General features: G+C 39.3%; 1 protein-coding gene across 1 annotated transcript in view; it reads right to left on the bottom strand.

Moving 5' to 3' along the window:
• The window catches only part of LOC135216856 (ubiquitin carboxyl-terminal hydrolase 16-like), a 426,609-nt gene that overhangs the window by 319,065 nt on the left and 97,965 nt on the right, over window positions 1-9,579 (bottom strand).

Consider the following 9,579-nt stretch of genomic DNA (forward strand, 5'->3'; position numbering starts at 1 on the left):
AAAGATAAAAATGAAAAATGTAAACAATCTTTTGTGGACACAAATCTATTGCTTTTATTAGCTACATAATGCCTGGTGGAGAGTGGTAGATCAAAGGTTGAATTGTTACTTATACTGTACATATCAAATACCCATTTGAAGGAAAGTGAGACATTTCCAAGTAATACTATAATCATTTGAAGGAACTCAAGTCATTTCCAAGTAAAATACCTATTTGAAAGAAAGAGAGACATTTCCAGAGGGACAATCCCATCCTAACTATGAAGAACACTTTTCTTCTTTGTTGTTGGTCTAAATGGATGGGGTGATCAATTAAGACCAAATTCTTTCTTTACAATTTGTATGTATTCACAGAAATTGCAAATTCTATTGCTTTGACAGTACTAGTGCGGAATCAGACAACTGTCAACTGATATTTTTATTTATCCAAGCCATCTACTAATTGATTACTAAGATTCACACTTTTTAAAATGCTCAAACTCTTCAGTTTATAGTATTGAGATTTACTTTAACTCACACCTGTTATCTTTGTAGATGTCTGTAAAAGGTATACTAATTCATCTAATCAATTTGGTAGCATCATTATTTTAAGACTTGAACTTAAACCCTGGAAACTGCTATGAATGGCTGGCATGAAGGTGCTTGATACACGAAATGAGAGGGCAATGATAGCTCGCAAACAACTTGTCTACTTACTACAATTTATCCTACAGAAAATACTTTACATAGATATGAGCTCATTCCTTAAGTAAAACACAAATATGGTTACTTGGAAGGTTTATGACTTGTATCTCCTAGGAAAGGATTGAAAAATTTGTTTCCTCTTTCCCAACAATGGTAATGATTAAAATCACAACCAGAGGACATTGTGTTTAATCATCTTCCAAATGCCATATTTAAACACATAATTTACTATTTCACCATTTGCAATTAATGTATGCTATTCATACTGCAAAGTATTAACTTCAGCACTCTGCTGAGGTGCCACGCCATCACAATGTCCAGTACCAGATGTACTTCATTTTTCTATAGCAATCTGTGGGACTGCCTTCCTGGCCATTAGTGATAAATAATACTTCACCTAGTGCACCAAGGTAAAAATCTTCATTTTAACATAGATAGCCAAGTGGATTATACTTCTTATAATAAAAAAACAAAACTGATAAGATCTAATCCCATAAATTACTGTTTTGCAAAAACTTTATTTATGAGCTGATACCTGCCATTATCTTACCATCAGTTCAATCTGTTAAAATTTATCATTAGCCATTTCATAATTCAACTAATCCTGCCATTTTTTCACTATAATAGACTTCAGCAATGACATAACCACTATAATAGACTTCAGCAATGACAACTATAAATTAGATTTATGAATGTTTGATCTGGTGACCCAGCAAAGGAAACACTAAGCAATTCCATAAAAACAGTTTGCTGGAATTTTAAAAAGTTGATTAAAACAACTGTTACAGACATAGCTCCTATATCATCAGTTTCATTTATGGAAAGAATATACATACTGTATGATGATTTGGAATAAATTTAACAACTTTAACAATAGGAAAAACTGTTAAAATTCTCCTGTGAAAACTAAAAGCCTTATCAGAAAGTGAGAATGGATTTTTTATTTAATGATTATTACAGCCAATTGTGCACCAGTGGAAAATACTGAACAATCGGTGTACTGTATACTACAGAATGGACTTTATTTTATTATTTTATATATCAACTCAAGTTCCACTGTACATATTCTCAAAAGTGTGAGAACTTTTCAACCAAGTTATATATACATTGGTAATTGTTTGGATTTCATGCAAGTCAAGGAGATTGTTTTATTTTGGGAGGGACAGTTTCATTTAGATTTATAGGCTCAACATTTACACTGGCTCCAATGGGAATGGTGCTGAATGCTCTCGCTAAAAGGTTAGGGATAATGTATAATGGTACTTTATACAGTAGTAACACGAACTATACAATAAAGTTTATGAATGTATATATTTTTGTGTTACTTTATCTTTGATTCATAATAAAAACCAAGTACTACACTGTGTAATTTACCATATTCTACGAGTAGACAAAAATTAAAAGTTTTGATAACACAAATTTAAGTCAAACATAAGCTGATTACATGTGCTAAATTGATTCAATATGTACAAAACACTCAATACAATATGAAAAGTGTTTGCAACAAGTGAGACCAGAAAGTCTCCCTACCTGGAAATGTCTCAGCCAACAAATTGCTAAAAAAATATTTTTATAATAAAATGAAGTTTTATAAATATACTTACCAAGTAATTACTTAGCTAATAATTACCTCACATGGCATCCTACAATTCATAAAAATTTGTGCGCAAGTGACTGTTACAATGCATGGGTGACAGGTCCCGCCCACCGCAGCAGGAACTCGTGAGCGACATTAGCCAATAGCGTCATTCTAATATATGCCACTAAGTCCATAAAAATCAGAGGGGAGGAAGGCAGGCTCTGATTTAGTGTAAGTATAGTATTTATAAAACTTCATTTTATTATAAAAATATCATTTTTATAAAAGTAACTAACCAAGTAATTACTTAGCTGAATCCCACATTGCAAGGGGGTGGAATGAATGGACTGAAGTAACAATGTACAAAGGAATGTTATTATTGAACTAGAGAAAAGGCTAACACTGGCTCAGTGTTTGTCGCTTGTTTACCTGGTAAGAGAGCTATAGCAGGAGATGCTGCCACTGGTGGTGCTCATCTTAACCTGTAGTGGTGTGGCAGTGAGCTGAGAATCACCTCTACATCGGTGGAAGTCTTGCAGTGGGGGATCTGCACGAACGCTGAGAAGACTCAGGATAAAAGTTTTATGCCTTTGCCCTGGGCACAGTACCAAAATAAAAAGACCAGAGAAAACAACCTGTCACCTTACATGCGTTACGCCAACTCTTAAGTGAAGACAGTCTGAAGCCTGTCAGAGCGTGCGTGGACAACCCTTGGTGGTACCTTCTGAAGTGCGGATGTCTGAGTAGCCACGGTCTTTGGGGGAGCAGTTGTGGAAAGTCCGCCAGCAGACGTAGAAGGCCTGGAAACCATTCCTTCGTGGGCCAGAACCAGGCTACCAGTCATGGAGAAGTTGCTGTGAGATACAAACTTGTTCAGAAATTTCCTGACTAGGCTGAAGGGAGGGAAAGCGTAAAGATCTAGTCCCAACCAGTCGATCAGTAGCGCGTCCATCGCTAATGCTCGAGGGTCTGGGACTGGGGAAACGAAGAGAGGAAGGCGGTTGTTCCTCGATGTTGCAAACGTCTATTAGTGGTTTGCCCCACAATCTCCACAGGTCGGAGCAAATCCTGTCGTCCAGAGTCCACTCTGTAGGGAGCACTTGCCTCTGTCTGCTCAACTTATCTGCCAGGACATCTAACTTCCCCTGAATGAAACAGGTGACGAGTGTTACTTGATGTTGATGGGCACACAGGAGAAGCTCTCGTGCCATCTGACAGAGGGAAAAGGAGTGCGTGCCCCCCTGTTTCTTGATGTAAGTCAAGGCTGTGGTGTTGTCTGCATGCACAACCACTATCTTGTTGCACACGAACGAGAACTGATGTAGGCCCAAGTAAATGGCCTTCAACTCCTTGACACTGATGTGGAGCTTCATCTCCTCTGGGGACCATGCCCCAGATACTTCCTGAGACCCTAGGAGGGCTCCCCAGCCCAGATCTGAAGTATCCAAGTAAAAGTCCAGGTTGGGTTTGGGGGAAAGAAGGGATCTCCCCTGTGAATATCTTCTTTCTGGCAGCCACCATTGGAGACCAGTTTTTATCTCCTGCATGATAGGAAAAATCGTCAAGTCTGGTTGAGTTTTCCCTTCCCAGTTGGCTTTGAGGAAGAATTGAAGATTTCTCTTATGTAACCTGCCCAAAGGAACGAAGGTCTCGATGGAAGAAAGCATTCCTAGGAGACTCATCCACCGAAGAGCCGAGCACGACGGGAGAGCGAGGAACTTGGAGATTGACCGAATGTAACTCACAATTCTCTTTGGGGATGGAAAAGCCTGAGAGTTGAGAATCATCCCTAAATAAAGAATCTCCTGAGACGGAACCAACTGGGACTTCTGGAGATTTAGCAGGATTCCCAACTCTTGAGAGAGATGAAGCATTGTCTGAAGGTCCTTCATGTACTGTTCCTTCGATGGAGTATGAAGAAGCCAGTCGTCTAAAGACAGATGTTGATGCCTACTAGGTGAACCCATTTGGCGAGAGGAAAGAGAACTAGAGAGAATACTTGAGGTGCCATGGAAACAGAGGTACCGAAACTGGAAGACCTTCCCTTGGAAGACGAATCTTAGTAACTTCCTTGACGTTGGATGAACTGGTATGTGAAGATAAGCATCCTGCATGTCTAGGGTGATCATCCAATTGCCTGGATGAATGGATGACATGACTGACTGACTCGTTTCCATCATAAACTTGCTCTTTACTATGAGAGCACTTACGTCTGGTACCAGTCTCCAGCCCCTTCATGTTTTGGGAACTACAATCAGGCAATTGTAAAATCCCTGGGAATGGGCTTCTACTATCTCTTCTATGACCTGCTTCCGAAGAAGGGATGACACTTCCTTCCAAAGGGCCAAGTGTTTTTTTTATCCTTTCGAGTACGCTGTCAATGCGATAGGGGATGAGACTATAGAGGGGTCTCCTTGAAAAGGATGCTCCTTGTTCCCTCTTCATCGACAGCCACTCATTTACCACTTTCAGTGCTTTTCTGGAGGAAGTGGAAAGAACCATCTTGGGAAGGAGAGCGAGTTCCTGCTGACTCTGACATCAGGAATGAAGAGGCAGGAGATGCCGGAGGAGGAAAAGTGAAGAATCCAGGGTAACCCTCCAAGAGGAAGCAAAGTAAGGCCTGTTAAGCAGTCAGCTGGGCAGAATCTTGACCCCCCTCTTCCTCATCCTCCAAAGAAACTGGTGAAAGGAAAGATCATCAGCCATCTTAGGGGTAACTCCCACCGGAGGAGCCTTCTTAACGCAACTCAGAATTTCCATCAGTAATCTTTTCAGCGGTGCGAGAGAGGAGTCCTCTGATTCCGCAGGTAAGGTCTGCTGTTGTCGATGTCCTAAAGCAGAAGAATCCAAAGGGGTAGGTGCAGAAGCAGACATCGTGGGGGCGGGAGCAATCATCACAGGAGCAGGTGCAAGCAGTGTGGAAGTGCGAGTAGGCAAAGCCAGAGCAAGAACTGGTGGTGCGGCAGTCAGTGGTGGGCACACGGTTGATGGAGATGGGAGCGCATCCGGGACTAGGTTCTTGGGAGTGCAACATCAGCCTCCCCTGGACTTCCAATATGGCTTCTCCCAGTAGCAGAGGAGATGAACAGTTACCATCATCTAGGAGACTGACGGAACAGGCAACTACCTCCTCCACTGACGCTACACTTTGCACTTTATCACTACTCACTCTTTCATCCTTGTCCATAAGGCCCCTAGGGGACGCTCCCAACTCCACAACGGAACTTAAAACTAGGTTAAACTTTGCATCAAATTTATTGTTAATCCTACACTCGAGACCAGCAATGGCATTGGGTTCAGAAGCATGGGAGCTGAGCAATGGAGAGGGAGGAAGGAGAGAAGGAAGGCTGGGGTTAGGATAAAAATTATCCCCAGGAATAGATGGAAGAGGCAGACTGGAGTCTGTCTTAGGGAAGAGTCCCTACTAACAGAGGCCCTACTTTTGGCTCTAGCGGCCGCCTTCCTAATTCTATTTTTCTCAAACTTATTAAGGTGGGACTCTTAACAACTTCCACCTACTCTCATTCCACTCCTTACACTCATTGCATGTACGCTCTCTTGTGCATACCTGACCTCTGCACTTGCTGCACTGTGTGTGTGTGTGCATCATAGCATAACTTGGTCAGTCTTCTTGCAGCCTTCGCTGCAATAGCAAAGACTGGAAGTACTAGAGTCAGACATACTAATACTCTAATCCAAGAGAAGAGAACGAACTAATGAAGATAAAACCAACCAAAATAATACAACAATCATAGGAAAAACCCTACTAAGGACAGTACATCACCGACTTCAGCGCAACAAGAAAGCGGCGAACATGAACTTAGGAAGCATCAGATGACATCTTGTTGGCTGCGTGGCATAAAGAATGATGCTATCGGCTAATGTTGCTCGAGAGTTCCAGCTGCAGTGGGCAGGACCTGTCACCCACACAGCAAGAGTCACTTGCACACAAATTTTTATGAATTTTAGGATGCCGTGTGAGGCTAATCATTAGCTACGTAATTACAGTGGGTGCCCCCCCTATTCGCAGGTTTTTCTCTAGACCATATCTACTCATTATTTGTGGGAAATTTGCCTATTCGTGGTATTTTTCTATGAGAAATATCCAGAAATTCCAGTTTTTATCAATTTCATTGTAAAATACACTTTTTGTGATAAAACTATTAATAAAAAACAGGTACAAAAATTTTTTGTGGGTTTTCTTGAGTTTTACCTACCAAAATAGGCCATTTTCAACTTTTTATAAGGGTTCCAACTATTAGCAGATTCCAAACATTCTTGGGGGACCACTGTACTTGGTACGTTATTTTTATAAAACTTTATTGTTAAAAATAGAAATTCTACCCTAAAACTAGCACCTTTTACCAGGTAAAATGCCACTAACAATGATTTAACAGGTTCACAGTTCGTATAAGCACATAAACACAATTGAAATTAATAGTTTTCACAAAATCAATGTCTGTTATCTAAACCATGTTACTTTTACACAAATCTACTGATTCATTACTACACAGATGACTTGAAAGCCATGTAATATAATGTAAGTAAAAGAAAAATAAACCAAAAAAGCACAATAATGAAAATACTTATGACTTCAACGACACAAGAGACCCTTGACAGGCAACTCCAGCCAAAAGAAAAAATATAACACTACAACATTCCAGTGTCATCTCTGTACGTACCTTAAAAGCCTAAACTGACAGGTTTTGAATGACTGGAACAAACTGCAAAGCCCAAAAATTCCCACTACATTACCAGAAACCAAAATACGTAAGCAAATCAAAGAAAAAAAAATATAAACCTTGTACAGTATAGAAGCTGACATTCCTAAGAACTCATGTTCACATACTGTGGTAGCTGATACAGCATTCCAAATGAAATTTCATTTATAATGCTTGAGAATGATTTGGTTCAAATAATAAAATATTAAAATTAATAAATAACTGAAGTAACCAGTTCAATTAAAAAACACAACATCACTTCTGTGATGCTGCATACAATTAGCTTCTGATTTTAAATGGATACTAACAAGAAAAATCAATGTTATAAATAAAGTAGTACACTAGTGTGTAAGAGGATGTTAACTTTATGATCTTGAAAAAATTAAATTTAAGCGTTTAACCACTAAACTGGTAGTGGGAAACAGAGTTCAATTACCTCATATGCTCTTTTCCATACATCACACTGAATCACTTCCATGTCTTGCTAGCAATATACAAAATCACTGAATGATATAATTCATTTGAAGCTTAAAATCAAATACATAATTTCCTCTGAACATATTTATTCTATCACAAGCATACACATACATTGGGAGACTTCTACCTGAAACAAAATAATCTTGTTTTCTACAATATTCAGTATGTACCAAGGCAAAATAGTCATTTGAATTTTACCTAGGGTACATACCTACGCTTTCATAAATGAAATACTCAGTGCCATAAAACACTCTGGCTGTCTGCTGACTTTACAAAAAACAAATGTCCATTGGGTATATCAACATTTGACGTAGGTAGCTCATCCATTTTCTGAATCTGACTGTTAGTGGTCCTGCCCACCTCCATGATCAGGAATGATCAGAAACATGAAGGGCAGTAGAGGAGGGTTCATATTCTAGGTTCATATTCTAGGAAAAATCAAATCTTTGAATTTGGTATTTGCTTCAACAATAATACAAACCTATGCTTTCACAAATGGAAACTCACAAGTAGGTGGGAGGACAAACTTATCCAAAGGGTAGGTGGACATGCCCTGGATTTCCAGTGCGACTGTATCCATGCTCTCAAAGCTGACTACACATCTCAGGCCAACAATGAAGAAAAACCAAAGTAGGACAAAAATCATCCTGTATTCACCACACCTTGAGGAAGGGGGAAGGAGGAGTAGGAAATAATGGATGATAATGTCAGCAGAACCATCCCCCCTGGGGTTAGCTGTCATCATACCATCTGTTGGGCTGCTACTACTGGCCCCAAGGTGAAAGTGTTTAAAGAACCATGAGCTAAATCTTGCAAGTAGAACACAAGACTATTTCTTCCTTGTTCCCACCTTCAAAAACTCCTTAATGGACTGGTTCTTTTCATATACCACTGACAGGCCTATAATCGATGTCCTGAGCCTTAAAACTGCCTGGGGCAGTATTCCCACCTGTCTTTCTGTGTATACCTGAATTTTACTTCATGTGGCCAGAAGGCTAAGGGTATGCTCTCTTGAACAATACGCTTCTTCTGACAACATTTCTCATTGAGAGACCACTCAGGCGAAAGCCAACCGACACACTTTCACTTGTGGCTTCTCTTATGCACACATGTCCCAGACATAAAACAAACACAGAATGTGGATCAACCACAAATGGGGACATAAACTTACTACAATTCATGCCCTTGCCTGTACAACAAAGATATTCTGGTTTCGTATCCTCCTCTGTAGCTATAAACATACACGCAAAACACAATAGGCAATGTGAACCACGTGAACTTGTATAAAGTATGTCTCTCACATACTCGGATCACACAAAGAAAACCAGCTCAAAGTTCCTTTTCCAATTAAAAAGAATAATAAACACTGCACTATCATAATAAAACTGGGCTATGGCAGGACAAAATGGCACTAGAATGGCAAGAATCTACAGCAAAAATTAAGCAAGGGCACAAACAAATGACACACACACAAACAAATCTCAACTAAACAAGATGAATGGTCATGACTATGTACTGATCGGCTCTATGGATGGCTGTGAGAAAAATGGAAAAGTTACCCATGTCTCAGGTCAAAAGGGTACGACAGATGGCCATTTGTTTTTATATGTCAGCAGATAGCCGCACTGAGTACTCCATCTATGAAAGCATAGGTTCATACTCCCATCAGAACAAACATATATTAATCAAATGTTAATTTTAAAAGATTATCTTGCTTGGATCAAACTAAAAAAGTCATGTACACAAAAATGCCAACTTAAATGCAGTCACTAATTGTTTAGCTATGTTCTCAACTTTCAACTACCAGCTGTCTGTATACTAAAAACTTAATGTGTAATAAAAGTACAGGAAGAGCATGCAACTAATGAATATGACATTTAACTTCCTGAACAGCTAACATGAATCAGGCATTCCTAAAGCAGTATAAAAATTGACTTTGTTAAATGACAGTTTACCAGAATAAATGCATGAAACAGAAAAATGAAGTTATTTCTCTAAACAATAACGTATACTTATTTTTAAGATTTATATGCCTCATCCTTTTCATTAGACACCTCTATAAGAATCTTGTCATAATAATACTGCAAATTTAACAGCCATCAAAAAATTAACTTGAAT

This window comes from Macrobrachium nipponense, chromosome 11, assembly GCF_015104395.2.
Source record: "Macrobrachium nipponense isolate FS-2020 chromosome 11, ASM1510439v2, whole genome shotgun sequence".
Classification (NCBI taxonomy): Eukaryota; Metazoa; Arthropoda; class Malacostraca; order Decapoda; family Palaemonidae; genus Macrobrachium; species Macrobrachium nipponense.